The following is a 27,203-nucleotide window of genomic DNA, read 5'->3' on the forward strand; positions in this document are numbered from 1 at the left end:
AGATCAATGGAGATAATGAATCTCCTTGTTTTAAGCCATCATGAATTGTAAATTTGTCAGACATATTAATACCCATACGAATTTTACTTTCTGTTTCACTGGTGCATATTTTTATCATACTAACAAGCTTCTTAGGTATTCCAAACTCTACTAATATATTATATAATTTATATCTTTTGACAGAAATCAATGAATAGCTGATGGACATTTTGATTATATTCCCACTTTTTTTTCAAGTGTCTGTCTGATGTGAAAAATTTGATCTGTAGTTGATCTGTTACGTTTAAATCCACATTGATAATCACCTATAATTTCATTAGCATATGGGGTTAGTCTTGTTAAAAGAATGTTAGATAATATTTTATATGTTGTTGAGAGTAGAGAGATTCCACGGTAATTATTGCAGTTCATTTTATCACTTTTTTAAACACAGGAACAATTATGGATTCTTTCCACTGTTGAGGGATTTCTTCTTTATTCCATATTAAACAAATTAATTTATGAATTTGACATATTAATGAATTTCCATCATATTTAATTAACTCAGCTGGTATTAAATCAATGCCAGGTGCTTTGTTATTCTTTAGCCTTTTAATAGCATCTTTAACTTCAGTCAAGCTAAGTTCTGGAACTAAAGGTTCTGCTGTGTGTACTTCATTCACTTCTGATTTATCTCCTACATGAACATTTGAAAGATCATTAAAGTAGTTCTTCCATCTATTTAGAATATCGCTTGGGTCAGCTAGAAAATCACAGTCTTTATCTTTTATCAAGTTTACTTTAGGTTGCCACCCCTTTCTAAATTCATTTACACCTTTATATAAATCGCTGATATTTTTGTTTTTGCTGTTTGTTTCAATTTCGTTAATTTTGTTTTTCAAGTAATCTCTTTTTTTACTTCTAAACGTGCGGTTTACTTCTCGCTTTATTCTATTATAATTGTTTAGATTTGTATCATCAGAGTTATTTAACCACCGAAGTCTAGCCTGATTTCTTATTTCTATTAGATTATGACATTCATTATCAAACCATGGCTTGCTTTTTCTCGGTTTATGGTATCCTATACTTTCTTTAGCTGCTGATTCTATTGCATTACGTATGTGCTCCCAATTCTTATTTACGTCTGTTTCATTTATATTTTCATCATCATTTAAATCCTGCAAAATATCAAATCTATTTGACAGTTTAATTTGGTAATCTTTCTTAATTCTTTCATCAGTAAACTTTCCTGTTTCAAATTTTAGAACTTTTAGACTTTGTTGCTTATGATTTATCACTGTGAGTCTTTCTCTTAATTTAGCAATTACTAAATAATGGTCACTGGCACAGTCAGCACCTCTATGTGTACGAACGTCAATTATACTAGTATGTCTTCTATTATCAATGAGAATATGATCTATCTGATTATGAGTTTTACCATCTGGAGAAGACCAGGTATATTTATGGATATCTTTATGTTTAAATGTGGTACTTTTCACAAATAAATTCTTTGAGGTTGCAAAAGTATTCAATCTTATACCATTATCATTACTTAATTCATGAAGACTTTCTGTACCAATCGTGGGTTTAAATGTCTCTTCTTTGCCAATCTGTGCATTACAGTCACCTAACAGAATTTTCATATCATACTGAGAAAATTTATCAAAGACCTGTTCTAAATCTGTATAAAAATCATCTTTAGTATTATCATCTTTATCTTCCGTTGGTGCATGTATGTTTATTAAAATAATCTTACACCACCTACCCTGTAAAACTGCATATGATATCCTATCATTAATAAATTCTACTGTTTTAAGAGCCGAGATAATTCTATTATTTATGAAAAGCCTGTTCCAAAATTATGATTTTCAGTACCACCATAGAAAAAAGTATAATTTTTAGTTTTACAATTCCCTTCTCCTGGCCACCTAACTTCCTGGACAGCTACTACATCTAATTTATACTTAACTATCTCATTAACTGTACATTGAAATGCCCCACCCGGTAAAGGCTCAGAACATTCCAGGTGCCTAAAGTGTAAATCAAAGACCCTTAGACCTTCTGTAAACAAACGGTCTCACCGATTCGATGTGTCACTCCGCGTCAGCTGATTCATGACCGCAATCATCTGCTGTTAAACTCATAGTTCGCTGAACGTATTCATTTTATATAAGAACCTCTGAATGTGAGAACCCGCTCTCAAAACATCAAACGAATATGCAGCGCATACAATGTTACTCTCCCGGTCATTCTCTCTTTCATAACCCTTAAAACTGCAGACACTGACACACCACTGCACTGGGATACGAACTTAACCACTTCATTTACTGGTTTCTCAGGATACCACTGACAGAACGTTACATAAATATTGAGTAGAATCTGTTTCTCACCCCTTTTCAAAGCCTGTCCTTGCTGGTGTTTTGAAAACAAGCTCGGAGAACACGGAGACCTTCCCGCACGCATAGAGCTCTCAATGTTATTTTTCTAAGGATAAGTCAGGCAATGTTACTAAGTTGCACGACTTCCTTGCTGTTCACATGATTATTTTTAGAAAATAACCAATTTTATAAAATATCATTATGTTCACGAATCTCTAAGCTCATAGAAAGTTACAATGCATATTACTACAAAATGTTCACACTTATCTTTCCTTGCCATGTCACCAAGTTATTTTACTATATTTGGCGGAACAAAACTCGTTATTAGGATGCTTGTCAAAATTTCCAAACGCAATAAATTTACGAACTTTTTGTCTTGTTTTGATCATCATCATCAATATATTTATTGGACTTACAGCGATGCATATGGCTGTTTATGCCCATTATATATTTTATTTACATAAGATACAATTTACATAAAATCTACAAACAAATTTCAAATACACTCCTATCTTTATCAAACCTTAGAAATATACATTAAGATGTTATATCATTTTGTCTAAAAAAAATGCAAGTAAAATATATTCAATTCACATGCAAGAAAGAAGCCAAATTTATGGGAAATGATTACTGGTGCAAAGAGTTAACCATAAAGGTGAAGCAATAAGTAAAAAAAGAAAGAGCATTGTGTTTAAAGTGAGACGTCATTTTCGGCAGCGTATCCCATACTACAAATTGGCCATGGTTTTACCTTACGTAATGAATCCTGTAACAAAGCTGGATTTTCTTGTGGATTATTTTACATCTATGAGTTTGCAATGCTTTCTGCATGCAGGTGGTTTTTTTTACAGAAGGTCTCAGGGTTTGTGATTTGAACCTTAATTTAATATCCTTATTCCTAATGTAGATCTTATTCTTAGTCCAGGGACCTCCCAAAGTAGTCCCCACCCGGAGATCCGAACGGAGGACTATTTTACCTCAAGAATATTTTACCTTGGGAACATTCATGGCTTTATATTGCTGATTCTGGACATGGCTTTTTACAGTGCAGAGTTGTCAGCTCTACGCCTAACCCCCAATATGAATGGAGGAACTACTACACAAGACAATTATTGAACCAATACGCCATTTTTCACTTCCTCCGAAACATCTATAGTAGTATAAAAGTATATAATATAAACCCGAGAAATGATGAACCCCCCCTCAGGCAGATTTGGCTACACTTAAAACTTGCTCAACATGCCCATATGAGCTTTTTGCTCAAGTGTGGTACTCCGTCTAATCCAAGTTTTTTGTAAAAATGCCCTCGGGAAGTTCCTGTGAAATGATGAGCCCCCTCAGATTGATTTGTCCACACTTACAAAAGGCACTTCTGTCAGATTGTTGTCCATAAGCTTGTTAAAAATAAGCCCCTCTTGATATTTTTTTGCCCACACCTAAAACTAAGCTCTTGCATCATGTTATGCAACAAATTATGATGCAAGAGCTTTTGTATTATGCAACAAATTATGATGCAAGAGTTTTTGCATTGTGCAACAAATTATGATGCAAGAGCTTTTGCATTATGTTGTGCAACAAATTATGATGCAAGAGCTTTTTGTATTACATATCAGTTAGTATTGTGAGAGTGGCTGAGGAGTGCAGATGTGTTGTTGCAGTGCTCCTCTTATTTTTTTAAAAAAAAAAACACAAAAATATAGCAGATTTGTATAAATTGAATTATAGGTTTGTTTGATTCAATATATAGAATTTTCTAATATATTGAACAAAGGGTTTATATTTACCCTAGTTTGTTATACAAGATCAATACATGACACATGGTATTAGGTCAATGCCTTTCCATGCACATCACGACATGCCTGTGCAGACATGCAATTGTGAAAGGTCAGTGCTTCAGTGGATCAATAATTATTCTATCTTTGTGCATGTAGGCTATCCTCTACAACCTGTCATAGGTTTATTAAGTATTTTGATTTGAACCCCAAGAAATTTTATATAAATACCAAAGCCAAAAATATTAACACACATACACACACACACACACACACACTAAGTATACAAAGCACATTGCTGAACCCAACTGATATTTTTTATTAAGCATAGAGTTTTGATTTGAACCCCAAGAAATTTTATATAATAAACAACAACAAAAATGCCAAATCAAAAATATTGTAATCAATGCAATAAGAATATATCCAGCCCCAATTGGGTTAAGCACCAAAAGAATTGTAATCCAGACAAATGCAGAATTCTCACAAAAATATGCCCAAAATGCCATACAAAATATAGCATGGAATATTTCACTTATACTTGTTTTGCACAGTCATCAACATTGCCAAACAAAATTGATTGGAAATATTTGTGTGATTGCCCTGTATAACTTAGATTGCAAGGCCAAATTTTGTAATTTTTTAGACCAGGAGCTGGATCCTGTGCACCAGAAACAGGCCATAAGATGTTTATCCACTAATTATGTGAGCATCATGGAGCACACAATATACTTTACAATTTTAATCACAGAGGATGATGAAAAATACAGTGTTGTTCCCTTATTGCCCAAGCTGTGCTGCAAGTGCAACAACAAAATTAAATCATGTCTATTACCCAGACATGACAAATTATGAGAAATACATGCACCCTATAGATCCCAAAGATGAGTGGGTTATCACAGACAAGCTGGATGGATCTCACATATGCCTTATGTATCAGGAGGGATCACCCACTGTGCTGTGCAGCAGGAACACATACAATGTGCAAAGCAATTTCTGTGGCCTGGAGGGCTATGCACAAAGCATTCACCCTGTAATGCAGAAACTGTTCAAAATTATTGATACAGATTTGGATGATACAATTGTTGTACATGGAGAAGTGATAGGGCCCAAGATCCAGAGCAACATATCTTACATACCTGATGGATCACAGGTTTATGTCTATGATATCTACAATGTAACAACAGGAATGTTTTTTAGGCCCTACATGAGAATTCTTGATATGTTGAGAGAGGCTGGGTTCGAGAATACAGTTGAGGGCAGAATAGTGCATTTAACTGATGATTTCTGGGCAAACATAGAATCTGAGAAATCAATATTGTTTCCCCACCTGGATCAGATAGAGGGATTTGTGTTTTGTCACAACACACATTCTCCTGAAATTTCAAACGGCAAATTCGAGTATAGCATATTCAAATACAAAACCCATTGGTACAAGAAAAGGGACACTGTCTGGAACACCTGCAAAAATAACAAAGGAGCACTGCAGCAGGTTTTTGGGAAAATATGACATAGTACAGCACCTAAAGAATACAGATGAAATTGTTAGAAACAAGTTTGTAGAAGATCTGCTGTTAAAATCCCTAAGAGATTACATGGATGAGTGCAACATAGATTCAAGCCAGGTTGCAGCTTTGAACAGTTACATGAATACATTCTTCAAACTGCTTGCTCACAACAAGTGTCTTGTTAAGAATCAGGAGAAGAAAATTCTGAAGCAATGGACAATTGCTCAGATACAGAACCCATATGTTGATTAGTGCTTGTTGTTATGTTTCTAAAATTAAAAAAATCAGAACAATCATATACAAGAATATTAAGACACTCTGTACAGTTGTATGCAGGGTAAGAATATATAGGATACAGTAAAATATTTATTATAGAACAAGCAGCTGCTTAATATATTTTCTGAGTCAAACCCCTGCATGTCTTTAATCAATATGCACTTAAGCTAAAAGGCATAGGATCAATTTATTAATTGAAAAGTATTGATGTTCTCTGAATAGGATTGTATTCTCTCTGATATTTATGCATGTTGTCTTATATTCAAATATTGTACAGTGCTTATATGCCTGTACAGTTTTAAGCAGGCATATGCCTTACAGTTTTAAGCAGTCATATGCTTATACAAGTGTAAAATATAATATTAAAAAAATTATAAGAATATATAGAATTGTATGTGCCTTACATCTAAAAGATTTCCTATAGTTTCTGAAATAATCAAACAAAAATTATATTTCAAAAATGTGTATAATAGCCTAGGGTTCAAATCTCAAACCCACATGCATTAAATAGAATTATGTTTTTTTGAAAAAATTATAGAGGCATAAAACATAGAGAATTGTATACTCATAACATCTGAAAAGATTCCAGGTTTCTATCACCTATTCTGAGATAATCAAACAAAACATGTATAACAGCCAAGAAGGTTCAAATCTCAAACCCCCGTGCCTGTCACATCATTATTCAAATATATGAATAGAATTATGTTTTTTTGAAAAAAATTATAGAGGCATAAAACACAGAGAATTGTATACTCATAACATCTGAAAAGATTCCAGGTTTCTATCACTTATAATTTTTGAGATAATCAAACAAAACATGTATAACAGCCAGGAGGGTTCAAATCTTAAACCCCCGTACCTGTACAAGCATAAGTGCAACTGCACATACACAGGTACATATTCATAGGGATTCTTGCAATTGTACTCAGCCACATCTGCTTCTGACCCATATCCTGTGAATACACAAGAATTGTACAGGCTCAAGATTATATGTGCCAGAAGCTTTGCTTGTACAGCTTTGCTTGTGGCCCTACAGTCTTGTGCATTATTCTGTTTAAGAGCTTCTCACAACTATACGGGATATATATTCTCTGTGGCCCTACAGTTTTGTGCCTTGTTCTGTCTGGGATTCTCACAACTGTACAGGCTATACAAATTCTCTGTGGCCCTACAGTTTTGTGCCTTGTTCTGTCTGGGATTCTCACAACTGTACGGGATATACATTCTCTGTGGCCCTACAGTTTTGTGCCTTGTTCTGTCTAAGGGATTCTTACAACTGTACAGGCTATACATTTTCTGTGGCCCTACAGTTTTGTGCCTTGTTCTATCTAAGAGCTTCTTACAACTGTACAGGATATATATTCTCTGTGGACCTACAGTTTTGTGCCTTGTTCTGTCTGGGATTATTACAACTGTACAGGCTATACATTTTCTGTGGCCCTACAGTTTTGTGCCTTGTTCTATCTAAGAGCTTCTTACAACTGTACAAGCTATACAAATTCTCTGTGGACCTACAGTTTTGTGCCTTTTTCTGTCTAAGGGATTCTTACAACTGTACGGGATATACATTCTCTGTGGCCCTACAGTTTTGTGCCTTGTTCTGTCTAAGGGATTCTTACAACTATACAAGTTATACACATTCTATGTGGCCCTACAGTTTTGTGCCTTGTTCTATCTAAGAGCTTCTCACAATTGTACAGGATATACATTCTCTGTGGCCCTACAGTTTTGTTCCTTGTTCTATCTAAGAGCTTCTTACAACTGTACAGGATATACATTCTCTGTGGCCCTACAGTTTTGTGCCTTGTTCTGTCTAAGGGATTCTTACAACTGTACAAGCTATACAAATTCTCTGTGGCCATACAGTTTTGTGCCTTGTTCTATCTAAGAGCTTCTCACAACTGTACAGGCTATACAAATTCTCTGTGGCCCTACAGTTTTGTGCCTTGTTCTGTCTAAGAGCTTCTCACAATTGTACAGGATATACATTCTCTGTGGCCCTACAGTTTTGTGCCTTAATTGATTCTGGGCCGCTTATACTTATGGGTGTGATCCAGCATAGGATACAGAACAACATACTTAAATTTTGAAAAAAATCAATAATTTTGTTTCTCTGATATCTCTGAAACTATTGATGCTAGAGACATGGGGCTTGGTGATTTCTCATATGCATGCCAAATTGCAACTTTTGATCTCTACAATTTTTCAAAAAAGTCTTGTTGTTCTCTAGATCCTGAATAACTTGCCAATTTTTCAAGATAGAGTCATGGGAGTTGTGTATTTCAACTCTGTATTATGTTTAGAAGTTTTGTGAAAAAATCGATAATTTTTTGATTTTGTGATTTCTCAAAAACTACAAGTGCTAGAGACCTGGAATTTTTTCAGGTGGATTCTGTGCATGATTCTCTATGTTTTAGGTCTCTATAATTTTTTTGATAGATGCAATATTTAAGCTGCAAATGTCCAATTTATGTGTGTTCTATAAATAGAATTATATGAAAAGTGCAGTATTAACAGTATTTTGAGAACTATGCATTCTGGGCCACTCCAGCAAGGAGATATCAACTTGTGGTTCCTTACTGAACAACATACTCAATTTTTGAAAAAAAATCAATAATTTTGTTTCTTTGATATCTCTGAAACTATTGATGTTAGAGACATGGGCTTGGTGATTTTTCATGTGCATGCTAAAATGCAACTTTTTGATCTCTATAATTTTTTCAAAAAATCTTGTTGCTTCTCTAGATCCTGAATAACTTGCCTATTTTTCAAGATAGAGTCATGGGAGCTGTGTATTTCAACTCTGTATTATGTTTAGAAGTTTTTTGAAAAAATCGATAATTTTTTGATTTTGTGATTTCTCAAAAACTACAAGTGCTAGAGACCTGGAATTTTTTCAGGTGGATTCTGTGCATGATTCTCTATGTTTTAGGTCTCTACAATGTTTTTGATAGATGCAATATTTAAGCTGCAAATCCAGTTTTTAAGAATTGCATGTTGAATTTTTACGTATGTTATGTCTGGAAATGCAAGTGATACTGCTTACAGCCTGTCTATTCATTGCTTGTACAAGTTTAAACATGACTACAGTACTTATATGTTTTCAAGAAACATAGGATTTTGTATCTCCGAAACGTTTCAACACAACTTCATGTTCATGCTGTATATAATAATTTATTCTCTCTGGATGATCTAAAACTGGATACAAAGCAGCTAAAATACACCACAGAAAGCATTTCTCGTCATTATTTTTTATGTTAACCACAGCTTTTTTGTTTTTGATATTGTCAGGTAAAGGCACATATGTAGATCCTTGTAATGGGTTGAGTTCAGAAATATTAACATAAAGCTTGTGTGGAGATCCGCATAGGCTCCATCCTGATTCTTTTGCAGCAAATTCAGAGTGTTTAATATTCAATTGATCTATCAAACTGCTTATTATTTTGTCTGAATTTGCATTTGAATATACAGGTACAGTTTCTGTTATGTGGGGCTGTGTAAATTTTGTGCCGTTTGGTTTCTTATATTGTGTAAACAATTTGAGGGACAGCTTATAAGAGCCATTTTGTGCATTTAGAATTGCCTGCACATCTGGATTTATACTGTTCAAAAAATTCTTAATATCACATTTTGGCTCTGATACAAACCGGTAATCCCTAAGTTGGCCATTAAAACTGCTATGGATGGGTTCATAGCGTGGCTGCTTTGCTGCTCTAGCATTAACTGGTGTTTCATGCTTCCTTTTCAGACCAGATGTAGATAGTTGTGGGTTCAATGTTGATGACTGTGCAGAACAAGAACCTATATGTTTATATGTGAAATATTCCATGCTATATTTTCTATGGCATTTAGGGCATATTTTTGTGGGTGTTCTACATTTGTCTGGATTACAATTTCTTTGGTGCTTAGCCCAATTAGGGCTGGATATATTCTTATTGCATTGATTACAATATTTTTGATTTGGCATTTTTGTTGTTGGTTTATTATATAAGATTTATTGGGGTTCAAATCAAAATGCTATGCTTAATAAAAAATATCAGTTGGGTTCAGCAGTGTGCTTTGTATATTTAGTGTATATACTTAGTGTGTAAATATGTTTGGCTTTGTTATGTTTATTATAAAAAATTTCTTGGGGTTCAAATCAAAATTCTATACTTAATAAAAAATATCAGTTGGGTTCAGCAGTGTGCCTTGTATATTTAGTGTGTGTGTGTTTGTATGTGTGTTAATATTTTTGGCTTTGGTATTTATATAAAATTTCTTGGGGTTCAAATCAAAACTCTATACTTAATAAACCTATGACAGGTTGTAAAGCTGATAGCCTACATGCACAAAGGCAAAATAAGTACAGAATCACTAAGCCACCACAAATACATATCAACACAGGCATGTCCTAGAAAAGCAAAAACCTAATACCATGTGTCATGTATAACAAACTGGGGCAGATATAAACCCTTTGTTCAATATATTAGAAATATGTTTGATATGAATAATAAAAAATTCTGTATATTAAATCAAACAAACCTATAATTCAATTTATACAAATCTGCTATATTTTTGTATTTTTTAAAAAATATGAGGAGCACTGCAACAACATACCCACACTCTTCAGCCACTCTCACAATACTAGCTGATATGTAATGCAAAATCTCTTTATCGTGAAGGTACCTTAAAATATACAGCGTAAAAGGCTATAAATCTTCCGGATGAGTCAGCTCCGCCATTTTCATACTACTACAGAAATAACCGGAAGTGGACCGGAAGTAACCGGAAGTGGACCAGAAGTAAATATGTGTGGGTGTGGGTGGGTGTAGGTGGGTGTGGGTGAGTGTGGATGGCTTATATGAGCATTTTTGCCTTAGTTTTATGTGTAGTCAAAACAATATCAAAAAGGCATATTTTTGACAAGCTTATGGACAACAATCTCACAGATGTAGCTTTTGTAAGTGTAGGCAAATCAATCTGAGGGGGGTCATACTTTCCCGGGAAATTCCCGAGGGCATTTTTGCAAAAATCTTGGATTAGACAGAGTACCACACTTGAGCAAAAAGCTGATATGGGCATGTTGGGCTAGTTTTAAGTGTAGGCAAATCTGCATGAGGGGGGTTCATACTTTCTCGTCCCAGTAATAGGGTATTTTATACTACTTCAGTTTGAATTTATTGCATTAGTAACAGTGAATCCTACCCTAATTTTCGGCATAATCACCACCGTTGTTCTGGCATTTGTCGTAGCATAGAACTAAATTTTGTATGCCTATGGCATATGTGTCTGACAGCAAAAACTGGAACTATCTCTACCGCTGTGTAGCTGTCAAATCCTTGTCCTGTCAGAAACTTCTTCAGTTGAATAAAGAGTTGAAAGTGGGTGCATGGAAGGCCAGGGCTGTACAGGGAGTGGTCCAAGATCTCTCACCTGAAGTGATGCAAGGGGCTCAGCTATATGGGGTTGTGCACATTCGATTGGCCTTCTGTGAATTGTCTGTACCATCGTCTGACCATTCTATCAATCACGTAAGGCTAATCGGGACTGTTGTTGAATTGATGTTTTAAGTCAACTTTATGCACAGTAAGGCTAACCGGGACTGGACGTACAGTTTAAAGTGGGATCCGAACCACTATGTGCTTCCACCGGGTATCGAACACGCAGGCGCGGCTCGTGCATAATTTTCCTGTGGGTTCACCAAAATTATGCAAAGTGGACTTATCTAAACCTTTTGAGACACTACACGCTTTTGTTCGTAGAGATAGTACTGGGAAAATTATCAAATTTTGGCCGGTAGATTACTGACAAAGTTAATTTGCTTTATGTTCAGATAACAGTGACAGCACCAAGGAGTGTGTGTGTGTAGGGGGCGATCATTTTAATTTAAGATTTTCGTATGGTATTGTATTTAGGGGTATCTCAGAATTCAGAAAATATTCTCGCCTCAATTTTGCCTCTTCACTCTTGCCAACTCTTTTCTGGTCCCACCACTGTCAAATAGACTATATTATTGGAACTGGATCCTGAACCTACACTTAAAAATACAAATCTCTGCCTGCTAAAATGAGTATGTATCAGTAATCGAACCCAAAACCCCTTGATTACAAGATAATTCTTATATAGGGTAAAATCGGGTAGCCCCGGACATCGGGTACCATCGGACAGTGTGAGTTCCGAAACTTCGGTATGAGATAGCAATACTGTATCAGCAGAAAAAGAAAGGACTTTGTTCTCCCCTGCACGTGCAAGTAGTAGGAGTTGGTCGGTGAAGAATAGCGGACGTGCTGCAAGCCGCTCTGTTTCTGCGTATGCGGTGTTCGTCCCGAAGTAACTTAAGGAAGGTCATTGCTATTATAAAGTTAAGTAAATGAAACACAAATAGTTGTCAGTGTACTGGTTAGGGTTTGAACAAATCGTGTGTGAAACCGCAAGTATATGTTTGACTTTGATATAGTATGAGGCATGTTATTGTCGAATGGTACGTGTCGGGTAGTGCCGGACAGGCAATTGGAGGATAACACCGGACAAAATGTAGCAGTTCTTGACACTGTGTGATAGCGTTCCAGTTCTGCTACTTGTTGACGGACATTGCAGTCATAAGGATTTGAAAGTGATCCAATATGCGAGGGATCACAGTATTCATATGCTCAGTATTCCTCCACATACCACGCACAAGACTCAGCCCCTTGACAGGTCTTTTATGAAACCGTTTAAAGGAGCATACAATGAAGCTTGTTCGATGTGGATGCGCAAGAATGCTGGAGTAAAGATAACCGATTATGATGTAGCACACCTTGTTGCAGAGGCATACTTTAAGGTGTGTCGCATGGACATTGCTCTCAATGGATTTTCGTGCACTGGAATATATCCAAGCGTAATATATTCACAGACATTGACTACCTGCCCGTAAACGTGACTCGCGTTGAAAGATGTTACACTCCGCAAACCTGTGAAGACCCAGAACCTTCAACTTCAGCGGCTTTAGAGGCAACGAGGGCTGCTTCTTCTCCGTCGTCTGCAGTGGATCCACGTTCTCTACATGTCACCGAGGAACCTGAATCTCCTCGTCCATCAACTAGCAAAGGGCTCTCCATTATTGAAAAGTTATCACCATTACCAGAAAATCGTAAGAGACGTTTAGCGTCACGAACAAGAAGAACTGCAGTGAGTGAGATACTAACTTCTTCAGCATATAAGAAGCAACTTGAAAGAAAAGTGACCTCAACACATGTATTAGCAAAGAAAGGTCGCAAGAAGCTAATGGGCCACGATCAGCTTGCTTGTGACAATAACAAAGAGGACATACGACCAGACGAACAGGATAGCACAACTGAATGCATCATTTGCGGTGAAACGTTCAATGAAGGCTGGATTCAGTGTCGATCCTGCGATGGCTGGGCCCATGACAACTGCACCGATATCGAATCAACTGATATCCATTACATATGTGATCACTGTAAACTTCCTGGGTAGGTGTTCTTATTGTTCCTTCCAAGTGTAGAATATGATTTTTTTTTCAATTATCTTAAGTGTCCGGTGGTACCCGCCAATATGTGAAAATATGTAAAATGTAGAGATCTGTATTGTCATTTGTTTATGTACTTCTTTTTGCATTTCTATCGATAACTTTGCTTTGTCAATAAAGATCACATTCAAAATAAATATTTCAGGCTTGTTTTAAAACAATTTTGCATCTGCTTACCAAGAAGCACATCACTGTGTGAACATGTCCGGGGCTACCCCATTTTCCCCTAACTATTCGCGACGCCAAGGGTCCCGGGTTCGAATCCCGGTCGGGCTTGGTTGTTTGTGAATGTCCATTCATCAATTTCATCACTCATCCCCATCTTAGCCACGAGGCACAAAACTCGAAGTAAAATAAACTAAATCAATCAATCAATCAATTATATAACTATTCGAAAGTATATCGCTAAATCAAAGCGATTAGATTCTATTCTATGCAATATGTTAACTTCTCGCACAGCAACAACGACACTCCTTCCAATACACAATCCACCTCACTTCACTCAACGTATCAGTATGCCATATATATTTCAATCACCAGCCATGCACTTCAAAACAAACTAACAAGTATGGAGACAATGACACGTAACAAAGTTAAATGCGCGTGTTCCTTCGAACACCCTCTCGCGCTAGAGTATAACTGATCGCACGAAACCCAAACAACTTTTTGGTCGTCTTCTGACGTAAGTGCGAAATGCCTTCATTGTTAGGTTAGGCTTGAATAAATAGCAAATATTACATTTTTGGTCAAGCACGGTAAGCCCCGAAAATTGAGTGTATATATTCTAAGACAACTAAACCTAAAAAGCCTAACATGTCAACGAAAGCATTTAGTCTGACGTAAGAAGACCAAAAGGTTGTTTAAGTCTTGTCCGATAAGCAACCCCTCGCCCTCGCGCTATTTTTGACTTTTCGGCTCCTTCCACCTGAAGTGTTTCCATCTTAAAGATGAAAACTCCGAATGTGTAGGCAAGTTGTTTTCTATCATATTTATCTTATTTGTCGCATCATCTTTACTTCTAGCTTTCGTTCGGTGTTACCTCTACATTTATATTACACCCTCTTCATTAATCTAATAAGTCTTGTAAAATATAAAAATACAAAGAGAATGCCAAATGAATTCAAATTGAAACACATAGTGCAACACTGGAAGAGAGAAGAGCGTTGTTCACTCCAGCTCGCTGGTAATCCTACGAACTGCGCATGTCCGTTTCTCCAGTCTCAGACTGCATGTATTTTCGCCATATGTACGCGTCGAGCTTCTGCTAGCCGTCCTAAGCTTTTAGCATGGTAGGGGTTGGCTCGCGGAGGTTCAGCGTAGGCTTTGCACGAAACGGAACTAGAGGGGAGCTGAGTGGCTCTGGCTCGCGGTTTCTCCTTCTCACTAAGAGAATTTGCCACTCTACGCTTATGAACTTCTCAGTTATTGTTTATTTTGTATATTACTGGGGGTTCACTGCACATTTGCGCTATACAGCCAACCGCGCCTGCGAACACGGGACTCCTTTGATTACAAGACGACGAAGCTGTTGTCAGTGCGCAATCGGGGAGGCCGCTAGTGGTAAAGGACATAAGTATAGGTAATGTTACTTTCGTCACGTTATGATCAAGGTGGTCCCTTCTTCGATACCCGATGGTGACACCCAACCGTGCTCATAGCTTGTATCTTATGCCTCTCAAAACACTACTTCGATACAAGTTGGAAACATCCGCCTAAAAGAAAAGTGTGTTATTCGTCCCGATTAGCATTTATGCACGAACAGATATTCAAAAAGCAAACGAAGATGGTTGAAAATGTTGTTGTGTATTCAAAAGATTCCAGGTTCGTTTCTTTTCAAATAAGGAGCGACAAAACTCTCACGGTTTCCAGGAACTACTAAAAATGAGAAAAAAAGTACAACATTTTAAATAAAAAATTGTTAAAGCTGAAGTTCTTAATCAAATAGTTCCGGCTTCGAATCCCAAGTTTCGCAAAATTGGATATTTAATTCCATTTGTTTAAAGTCCCGATTAGCTTTGTACAGAGAGAAGGACAACATATATAATAGTTAAATATAAAATGGTTAATGCTGATGTTTTTAATCAAACGGCGATTTAACCTCTACCCATTTCAAACATACCGCTCAATGGTTCCGAGAATTTCATAACATTTCCCTTAGCTTCTCAACCGTCATCTTCTTTTCAATTAACCACCGACAAAACTTTTACGGTTTCCAGGAACTACTAAAAATAATTTTAAAAAAAACGTTTTACACATTAAACACGTTTTTCGCATCCCCCTCCCCCAGAGACCATACTCACACACAATTCCGAGAATTTCAACTCATTAAGGTCACCGGAAACATGCCAATTCCCCCCAATTACGTCCCCAAAAACACGCAAAATAAATATGCCCTCAGGGCACAAAACCTGGTATACAACACACAGCTAAACTGCATCTCAAAGAGCTTTCGTATTTTACAACAGAGCTAACATGTCGACAAACGCAAGGTTAAAGGTACTCTTTCGAAGAGACAAAGAGACGTACATGCCCCAATATGATGCCACCCCATTCCATGACACCACCACCTCGGTAAAAATGGTCCATTTCAATGATATTGGCCCGACCGCCAGGTTCTCTCTGGATGAAACCGGACAGACAAAACCTGGAATCGTCTGAGAAGAAAACATAGCTTCACTGTGACCAATTACCACGTTCCGTGCACCAGCCTCGACGGTCTTTTCTTTGGGCAGCGGCAGCGTTGCCAACTATATGGTTCTGACCGTACATGTACGTAATTTCATGTTCCATAACCACTTACGGTGCAAACCTTGGGCCGCACGCTAAAAGCACGGTGCTGGAGAGAATTCAAGATACACTATATGATCAAAATGTATCCGCATATCTACCCCAATCTGTAGTCACACTTTCCCCATGAGACTCTCTCCAATACTGGACATCAGTTGGGGTTAGGTTCAGTGGCGGAACCACAGGGGCATTGCCCACCCTACCAACCGTGGACGAAATCAGTTCTAGGGGGACAAATATTAAAGTAAGAAAAAGCAAGACCAGCAGAACCTAAGAGTATGATAACAAAATCATACCTAAGATGAAATATGTTGGTAGGGCACCTGTAGGGGGCTCAGAGGGGCAACCTCCATCCCCATAGATTTCAAATTTTATGCACATAAAAATACATTTCGTAAACTGTTCTTGATCGCTTCGCTCGCAATATTTCAAGTTCAGAGCCGTAGCTAGGGGGTGGCGGGAGTCTGCCTGGGAGTCGTTCGATCTAAATGAGAATAATGTAAAATAGAATGTCATGGCGTCCCGTGAAATTATTTGCGCCTTATAAAATCAATTCTGTTTTTATTTTGCAAAAATTTTGATATACAAATTTACTTGCTCGCTTCGCTCGCATTCTCATTATTTTCTGTAATGCTTTGTAAATTACCACAGTTACAAGAAATACCAACTATGTTCATTAGACTATTGTAGCTAAAACAGTTTTGCCTTAAGTACATGAACAATTGTTTTGAGGAAAGGGAACTTCATGTTGCATATGTGTAAAGCATGTGTTGTAGTACATGAAAGTTATAATGTCATATGTACAAAAATAATTATATTCGACATGCATTTTTTGTCTTTAAAAAATAGAGTGTTTGTGCTTGTTTTCCATATGTGAAATTGAACGTGTTGAAAATATAGTTCAAATCTTTTGTTCTAACACAAATGCTTTAGCACGACTTCTACCTCCTTTTTGCCTGATTTAGGAAGATAATATTGTGTTTTACACTACTACTACTAAACCTACTACTCTACTACTACACTACGACCACCACCATCACTAATAATAATAATAATGTTATTATTATTGCTATTGACATGTTTATCCTGGTGCTTGTTCCCACCTCAGACAAAAAGTCGGGGTTGCACCTCTGGTTAAGTTAGCCCCTTGCCTTGATCACAGCCTGTAGTATCCCGGAAACACTTGCCAACAGACATCTGAAGCTTTCTGAAGGAATGAGAGGCCATTCTTCCTGAAGAGCGGCAGTCAGAACAGGTACTGATACGGAACGTTGGGGTCTAGAAGGAAGTGAACATTCTAATTCGTACCACAGGTGTTCTGTAGAATTCAGATCTGGACACTGGTAAGGACAGCCCATTACAGGAAACAGTACATTTCATTTAAGTCTGCTAATATTAATATTACTCAATTTTGTGAGGATGGTTTGTTCAGGTGATGTCAACTAGAGTTACGTCGCCTTATTATTTGCCATATCCTATGCTCGCAAATAGAATTAGTCTTAAAGAATGTGTTTCATTCTTCGGATAATTATATAGGTACAAATAATGGAACGAACATAATAGCACCAGTTGCTTCAACATGTGTGCTTCGAAATTGAATATAACTTATACATTCGTTTCTTCCTTTATATGGATATACAATCTCTGACAATAAAGTTCGGTGAATGATCCTGAATATCGAAAGTAGACGAATTCTTAATGAAACGTACCTTACTGTCCTTCGAAGTAGTCCCCTCCCATTGCTATGCACCGTTGAGAACGGCTGTACATGTCCTGGAAACTTTTAGAAAAGTTTTCTTTCGGGATGGTGTTCAAGACCCTCGTCACGTTCCGTTGGATGTCCGGAATATCCTCCAATCTCTGACCTTTCAAAGCGATTTTGAGGCGTGGGAAGATAATGAAATCTGGAGGATACAGATCCATATTTCTTGCAATGCATTGCCACAGAGGATGAGAGCTGGTGTGTGAGGTATGACCCTGAAACGAAACGCCAAAGCATGGAATAACGTTCTCCTGCATCACCCCGTCGGAAGAAGGCCAAGGCGGAAAAATTGTTGTTCCCTCCGGCAGGAATTCCTTGTGGATCATGCCATTACTGTCAAAGAAAGTGATAAGCATCGTCTTGATGCGTGATTTTACGCCTTGACCTTCTTCCGATGGGGTGATGCAACAGAACGCCATTCCATTATTTGGCGTTTCGTTTCATGGTCGTACCTCACACACCAACTCTCATCCTCTGTAACAATGCATTGCAAGAAATTTGGATCTGAATCCTCCAGATTTCTTTATCTTTCCACGCCTCAAAATCGCTTTTAAAGGTCAGAGATTTGAGGGTATTCTGGGCATCCAACGGAACTTGACGAGGGTCTTGAACACCATCCCGAAAGAAGACTTTTCTAAATGTTTCCAGGACATGTACAGCGTTCTCAACGGTGCATAGCAATGGGAGGGGACTACTTCGAAGAACAGTAAGGTAGGTTTCGTTAAGAATTCGTCTACATACGATATTCAGGATTATTCACCGAACTTTATTGTCAGAGGTTGTATATATTATTAGAGACTAAATATTGGCCTAATGCATATTAGAATTTGCGCGCTTTCAAGACCTGATGAACAGTTTATGTATAATTTTTATGCCTTCCGTCGATTATTTTATTATTTATTACACATTCCAATCATTACAGTGACTATTTTCTTTTTCAGTGACTAAAATCTTGAAAAGAAAGTATTATGTATCAAAAAAATTAATGTGTCTTTTTGTGTTTCGTGTTTTCTCGCTACAGTGTTGATTACGTGTCATTCTAAAGAATGAGGGGATCTGAACCAGTGCAATTAATTGCTGGGTGATGTAAATTACTCATCATTCATCCTCTGATGAGAACACTCGTCATTGGCATGACGAGATAACGCTTGGCAATGCGAAAGGTACAAAATCACACTAAGGAACTAAACTGCAGAAAAGACAATGGTCACTCGTTGGGTTTTGTGAACCGTTGAACCTGAATCATTGCTGGGTGTTAGGATAATTATCTGTCTATCTGAAGAATTAGGCTGAATCGAATATACGAAGTCCTCTGTTGGCTTCTCAACTTGTCGACCAGAGCGTCGTCTCACATCTGACCTACTGCTCTCCTAACCACTTCTCCCTTCTCAACTCCAATCCAAAAGTCAGTCCCCTCTCAGCTAGTCTCACCTCTATATCACTAGGCCATCGAGCTCTTCCTCTATGCCGAATCGTGTTTTTTAATTGCCACCATGCAAACCGCTGACTCTATAACCAGAAGAAACTACCTGTTTCCTGAATGCTCAGGAGGTTTGCATGGCACACTGTGCATTGATTACATGCCTCAGAGGCTTGAGGCAACTGAGAAAAACAAGTGAATGCCCTGGTCAACGTGAAGCATTCAGAGAGACTTTATAAAATAAACATATAATCTTAGGGATTGATACGTTCTACTGCCGTGGAGAAAATTTTCCGTGTTGAAAATTTAAAAGTCAAATCGCAAAGCTTGACATGACCCAGGTTCGCCAATTCCATATATTTTCTTAGAAAAAACAAACATACCAAAAATATAGAAACAACAAAACATAAAAAACCAAAAAAAAATTCCATTCCCTAAAACATTACAATCGATAAAAACAAGTACGCACGTCGATATGATATAAAAACAATATTATGTATGATTATATGACTAGTAATTACAAAAGTTCATGTCTTTAAATGATATAACTCGCGATGTAACACAATTGTGCGTGCGTAAGTTGTTTTGATGTAGAATTGCTCATGCCTATGGGTCATGAGCGCACGGTCACTAGTCTGAACCAGGCTTGGCTTCCCATGTAAACAAGACCTGCAAATGGCCGGGTTGTTTTCGTAAGGAAAACCATAGTTCACAATGTTTCTGCACATTGGAACTCGATGTGGACCCTTCAAATACATTGTGAAAACTAAAAAAGGTTTATAAGTAAGTACACAAAAACGTGGATTGTCACATATGTGAGTAAAACGTAAATACGCGTGTAGACACAAGTGTTCGCTGTAACATTATCACTATATACACATCTCATTATTTCTGCATGTAAAAAGCCTGGGTACACCAAAATGTAATACGTTTTGCTGAATGTATAGCCACTTCACGTATGACCAAACAAAAGGAAAATATTGGTATGCACTGTTTATATCAAATCTTCCCTTCTCTGCAAGCCAAATAAGCTTCTTCAAATATATGAACTTTCAGAGGCTATCCTGATTATTCCTATATATGATTATGAAATGTTCGATACACATAATCATTTACACTAAATAATAACACTGTTGCAGGCAAAAAAAAACTAGATATAACGTTGGATTTCCTTGACTGTGTTATTATGTACACTGTATATATATATATAGCTTTGTGTTTATATAGCCTTGTAAATAATGAAGTATATAAAAAAATATCTTGCAAGTGTCTGCTCTGATTGTAAACATCAGAAAAATGTCCGGTGTACAAGTGTGTTGCTTACTATGTTCCATGTTGGTGAAACAAAATAACTGCTTGGAAGAAACATATGCATAAAACATTGGCACTAAAGCATACTTCCTGAAATGTTCGAGAGTGCTGTAGTTATGCTTTGTTATTGTTTACATGCTCGTTTGGTTATCCATTGTGAAAATTTCTTCTTAAAAAAAATATACACTAATTATTGCTAGAGTTGGTTAATTGGCACAACTGGCGCTTGTCGCCTCCTTGTAGTATGATGTGAACTATAATGCATGTAAAAACTGGCTAGCACACATGGTACGGAACTGAGTATGGGAAGAATGGCTATGAAGAAATAGTCTTCCCCATAATGCATGTTAAATGTCCACATAAATACACATGGTATCAGCTTGCATGTGTATGTGTGGGAAAACACTGTAGCACAATTTGAACAACAATTCTGTAATTATTGTTATGACCAATACTGCTGCTTGTGGGAAATATGTTTCTCTGCTTATTTTCTTCTTTGCATCGCTTGTCTGCTTGACCTAGTTTTGGGCAATGTAAAATGTGTAATAAATTACCCGTAGAACTTGGGAGATGGGGAAAAGTTGTCCCAACTGCAAACAGTGTGGAGGGAAATTTTATCTGGTTCCTTCACTAGATGTCGTTGATAGTCTGCAATCCACTAAACTGGAAATTCATGGTTGAATACAGCCTTCCTGGTAAAAAGGTAGTCCTCTTGTAGTAAAAAATGTCTACATGCCTCCTTCAAATTGTTGGTGACGAGTCTCCGCATGATGGACCTGCTGCGGAGGTCCTTCATAAAAAATGCCCATGATTGGTGTAGGCATTGCTCGTCCACGTCGTTCCGTATAGACAGGTTAGGTTAAATAAGAGGAAAATTATAAGAATGAAAGGAAGCTGCGTAGCATAGGTGTTTATAATTCAAGGTTATGCACACAAGACCAAACTCATTCCATTGCCTTTTCTTAATATTAAATTAAATTAAATTGCTTCATCAAAATAAAATAAGATTAAAATAAATTGATTAAAAAACTGCCATAACTCTTTGAAAATAAATAAGGAAAATTTAAGTAAAATATACAACCGTAATTAAAATATTAATGTCCATGATGGATGTGTTGCCTTAAATTATAAATTGTTACTGTGCTCCTCTGAGTGAACCTGTCGTGCAAGTTGACGGTGCTTATAAAAATAATACCTACATGCTGTCGTTAGCAATAAATTCCAAATAATAAAAACTAATGTAGACATGGGCAAAGGGTTTAAAACTAATTCCTGAAATGAAATGCCCTTACTAACAGATTGATTAAGTTGCTTTAAGGCAAGTTCAAGCGGAGTCCATTGGGGAATAGTGAAATCAGATAAGTTCTTGGGAATATTAAGTGGTAATTCAACTTCCTTCATTTTTACCTGTTCAAAAGCTAAAATTCTGGTATGTAAAATTTGTTGATCCACAATAATCTGAGAAAAATCCTGATAGTTAAAAAATATAGATTGCCCCTCGTTAATCTGAATTGATCTGTGGGTGTTCAAATTATTATTCAAATTCTGAATGACAATAAATTGACCTGAGCCTGATATTAAAATACCATTACGTGTTCTGATAAACTGAAATAATTTATTGTCAGTAATAGATTTCACTTCAAAATTACAAAGTGTAGAATTATTAAACAAAAGTGAGTCTTGCAAGCATGTTCTGAATTCTGTTTAAAATTATAAAATAAATTATTATGTTGTGAACCCTTAAAAAAATAATATATATAAAATTTGCGTTGCGCAAAGCAAGCTATTAGTGTCCTAAAAGGTTGCTTTGGCAAGCCTCTAATGGCCTCCTAATAAATAATAGGCCGAAGCAATTTGCCGTGGTTCATTAATATGCAATGTAAAACAAAAAATTCAGTAAAGGCTACTTCTGACTTTCCGTTGAAATTCCAGGTGGTAACAAATATGGCATAAGGGAATTAAAAAGGTGAAATTCAAATTTTTAAACACAATAAGGATAATAAAAATCTTTCTCAATTGCAAATTTTCTTTAAACAAAATAAATTTAACCACTCAAAACTTCTCGAGTCTACCGTATACTTCAAATCACTTGGTCTTATAGACAGACCCGCCGCGGAAAAATATACTTGACACATATAAGAATGGTGTGTCAATCCCTTAGGTTTGTCCAAAAATAGATCGAGAATAGTTATGCAATATATTAAAATGTAAATAAAAATTACTAATTATTACCTACTGTACTAAAATTAACACGAAGTTAATCAGTAAGAAGTAATGAATTTCATTGCTGCATCGTCGAATAGGGTGCAAATTGGGTAAGTGAACTAAATTTCCTAACAATAAATATTAATACTAATAATAAATTCTCAAATGATAACATTTGTGGTAAACCACACTGTTAACAGTTGGAAAGGCTAACGGTGCCGTGGCCACTTTTGCTGCACATGCCTGTGCTAATCACCGAGGCTTAGCCCGGGCATGTTGCTGACAATTTTGATTAATCTATGTGCATAAAATGCTAAAATTGCCCTTTTATAAAAAATTCCCTGATTTCTATCAAAATTTCGTTTGACTTAATCCTGATTTTAATCAAATGCATGTCGATTTCCCAAAAAGTTTACTTATTATAAATATCTCCCTGAAAACGGGAAAAATTTTGGCAAGAACAACTCAAAAAAAAATTTCGTCTTGTTGTTCCTTTGTTAAAATTATTGGTGGTGATTAATCTGAAGTGCATAAATGCGACGTTTTTCTGGCAAAATTTGTCTATGTAAAACAAAATATCCCTAACATTGTTGACATGAAATTCTATCGTGAAAATGAAATTCTGATGGCTATATCCTTAAATAAACTGGTCCCATAAAAATTTAATAAGCGAACGCCACTGGTTAAAAAATATGCAGAGTCTAAAGTTTTTGTTGTCATATCCATGCTAAATCTTTCTGAGCTTCTAACGTGCTCAAAGTACTCGGGAGAGCTTCAGTGGAAAAAGGAATTTGCTGACATCAGATATTCTAAGTTGTACAAAGTTGCATTTTGTGGTTGCTGGACGTAACTGAAATTTCTCTACAGCGACAGCGAGAGAACTCGCAGGCTCGCTGCCGTGATCGGCGACTTCGGGTACAGTTCGGGTTCCGTCGGAATAGCGGACGAAAAAATATCATCGAGCAACGGGCAAAGGTGACATTCCAACAGGTGGAGGAAGAAAATGACGCGCTATGATTCGCTGATACGCTGAGTGATGCGTGAATGTTGACAAAACTTTAAATTACTACGAACAAGGTTTAGTAAGAGCTGCGAGATTCTAAATGAAGTCAAGGACTTTTGAAATGACGTCATAGGCGGGATGGAGAGAGAAAAAATCGTGCCGCTGCGACAGCGTGTTTATTAAACTCGAACACTTCCGTGATCATACAATAACAAAACTTGGGAAGGTGCTAGCAAAATAAAAGACTAATAAACCCTTGCATAAAATACAATCAGACCTAAAAAATGGATTATAACTTAAAATTTTAAACGTAATAAATATAATAAAAATTCTAGGCAAACGTATATTCGTAAAAAATATGATCCGTAAAAGATACAACAGGTTCGGAAACCTGAGAATTGGGCTTACTTTCTGCTTTTAGAGTGAAACTTGGAACTTTCTCGACTTTTACTGTTGCCTGATTTACAAATCAATCTTTATCTTTTACAATTGGCTGGACACAGGGTGAAATAGTCAATTCACTTTCAATTTTGCGGCCGTTTTGAACAAAACTTGGGCCCTTGCTTACGGCAAACTTCTGAACTCTATCTTTAACAGATACAATATTCTTCGGCAAATTTAAAACGTCGTCGTTGGTGGCTAAAATATTTCGGGATGAATGTTGAACTTCTTCTTGTATACTGGGCTGAATAATAACGGATTGGGGAAATGGCGGTGGCATTGGCATGTGTATTGTTTTCAATGGTACCACTTCAACCATTGATGCAACGTCATCGTAAAGCTGGTCCATGGATGGGGAATCATTATTAAGTTGACTTACCGCTAATTCGTTGATACACTCATGGTCATAAGTAATAGATTTCTTGCGTTGACATTGACAGTAACAAATTATGAAAATTATAAAAATACTAATAATAAATGTTGTTAATAATAAACTTGTAATAATATTATAAGGATAGTCAAAGGACTTGTTCAACAGATAAATAAAATTAGAAGCTTTTACGTATGGAAGAAATCCGTTTAAAATAACTAAAATCGCAATGATTTTCATGTTGCTTAGGCAATCAAAACAAACAGTTCTTCAAAACTAACACGTACTTTAAGCCTGCCTAGTTTAAATTAGTAGGTATTTTAACTCAACTTAATTATTTCTGATTCTAGGCTCAATTTATCTGCTTAATTTATTTATCTGATATAATTTATTTATTCTCTAAATTTTTAGCACTGTTTAACTTATTTTAAATTTTACTGCAAACTTATCTTATTTAATTTCAGCTGTTATCTTTATTTTTAAATACTTAAAGTCAATCGAACCGTACTGAGGTATAAGGTAATTTAAAAATTAAGACTGATTTACTACTTACTACCTGAAATAAAATAATAATTATTATTTATGCGATCTTAAAATGCATTAAAATACTAACTCATTCTAAAATATGCTTAGCATATTATTGTGGCAAAGCTTGAAACTAAAACCGTTGTGGTTTAACCAATATCATTCTGCGATGGCAGAATGGATTTCCAGGATTATTGTTTGCAATCCAATATCCGACGGAAAATACTTGTTGTTGAGGCGCAAAAAATCTTGACGTCGACGTCTACATATTCATATAAAATAAATATTCTCATAACTGGCGCTTAAAATAAACTTTGCTAATATAATTATATACCTTCTTCTGAAGAGTAACTATAAAATTCTAGTGACGTTCATAGCTGAGCTAGTATTTTTGAATACTGCAAAAAAAACTTTTTGTGCCAGACGCACATTATTAAGTAATAAGTCTGCTTTTAACCTTTAATATTATTAGTGCCATTGTTATTATAAATTATTATTATGTCGCGCGAGTGGATTTAAAATATTAGACCTGTTTCACTTTAATAAATGCCGTAACTAAGAGCAAAATTGCAATATTTATATTTTAAAATTTAAAACAAACTACAATTTAAAGTTTTTTAACTTTCGAAGCTACAACGTGCTAAGGATAAATATTCAACTGTCAAACGAAACAATATTTCGGACAGGAAAAAATATATAAATATATAATAACAAAAGAAATCTCATTAATATGTGAGAAACGTCCACGCCGTGTAATGCTCTCATAATTCTCTTCTAGTTATTCAAAATAAGTTGGCTGTGCCTAACTTTGCTTAAAGCATATAAGTATATGTATATATATGTGTACGGACTCATTCTCGTCACTACTGCTTACCTGTGTACGGACATCTCTCGTCACTGCAGCCTAATTATACATCTATTACTTCTCAGCTAGAACTTTTAATTAATCGGGCGGTTTATATCCTAAATCACGGTACGCCAATTTGTACAGCGTGTCGAGGAATATAATTAGCGTTTCGTCTCTTTACATATTAACCTGAATTTAAAATTTGAGGCAATGTATTCGTAAGTTAAGGTAACATAAGGCAAGTGACTATCTCGTATAAACTTGACTATCTCCTTAATCTAAGCTCCCTTCATGAGGTGCTAGGAGACTTCAGTCATTAAGAATATAAATGAGTGGTCCTCGGGGCCTTATTCGTTCCCAAACTATATATGTATAAAAATATAATATCCTCGTTGCAATAATCTTAGCAGTTATAGTTCAAGCATTCTAAATCATTTACAAGTTACGGTCAGTTTTAAACAAAATTTAAATTAAACTTTTAAGGAATTTCAATTATTAATAATAATAACAATAACAAAAAATTGACTCAAACAAGCATACTCTGTGCCAAGACTCGTTAAAATGCACCATAGTGCCACTGAGTCAGAGTCAATAAACTCTTAATTTATTTTCCTCGTTCATAATATAACTTTAAAATCCACTTTTAATCCACGTTATTAATTAATTAAAATGTTAAGGATAAAAAATCGTTTACTGTTTACTGTAGCTTACTGCATCCTCATAACCAACGTTGTGATAATTTTCGTATGCAAAAATATAAAAAAAAATCCTACCTCTTATGTTCTAAATCACTGTCAGTGTAAGAAATCATCGAATCGAAATGCCTTATTCTCCTACCTTATTTAAAATTCTGGGAATGGTAAAAATTTCCCAGGTGGGAATCTGTCGTAGACATGGTACCGGATTCGCGAACAAACCACAGAGCTACCAGGAGCGGATTGATGAGGAATCATCCACGGACGTCCTTGGGTCGGCCACATTTTGATGAAATGAGCCTCCCTAAAATCCGACATCGAACCTTCCGCCACGCGGAATGCCGGACGCTCCTGATACCCTAGCGCCAGCCCGACGCTGGTAACCGCGACGGAGCTAGGGCGTAGTTTCTCCGCATT

Source organism: Lepisma saccharinum, chromosome 6 (assembly GCF_977018435.1).
Source record: "Lepisma saccharinum chromosome 6, izLepSacc3.1, whole genome shotgun sequence".
Lineage (NCBI taxonomy): Eukaryota > Metazoa > Arthropoda > Insecta > Zygentoma > Lepismatidae > Lepisma > Lepisma saccharinum.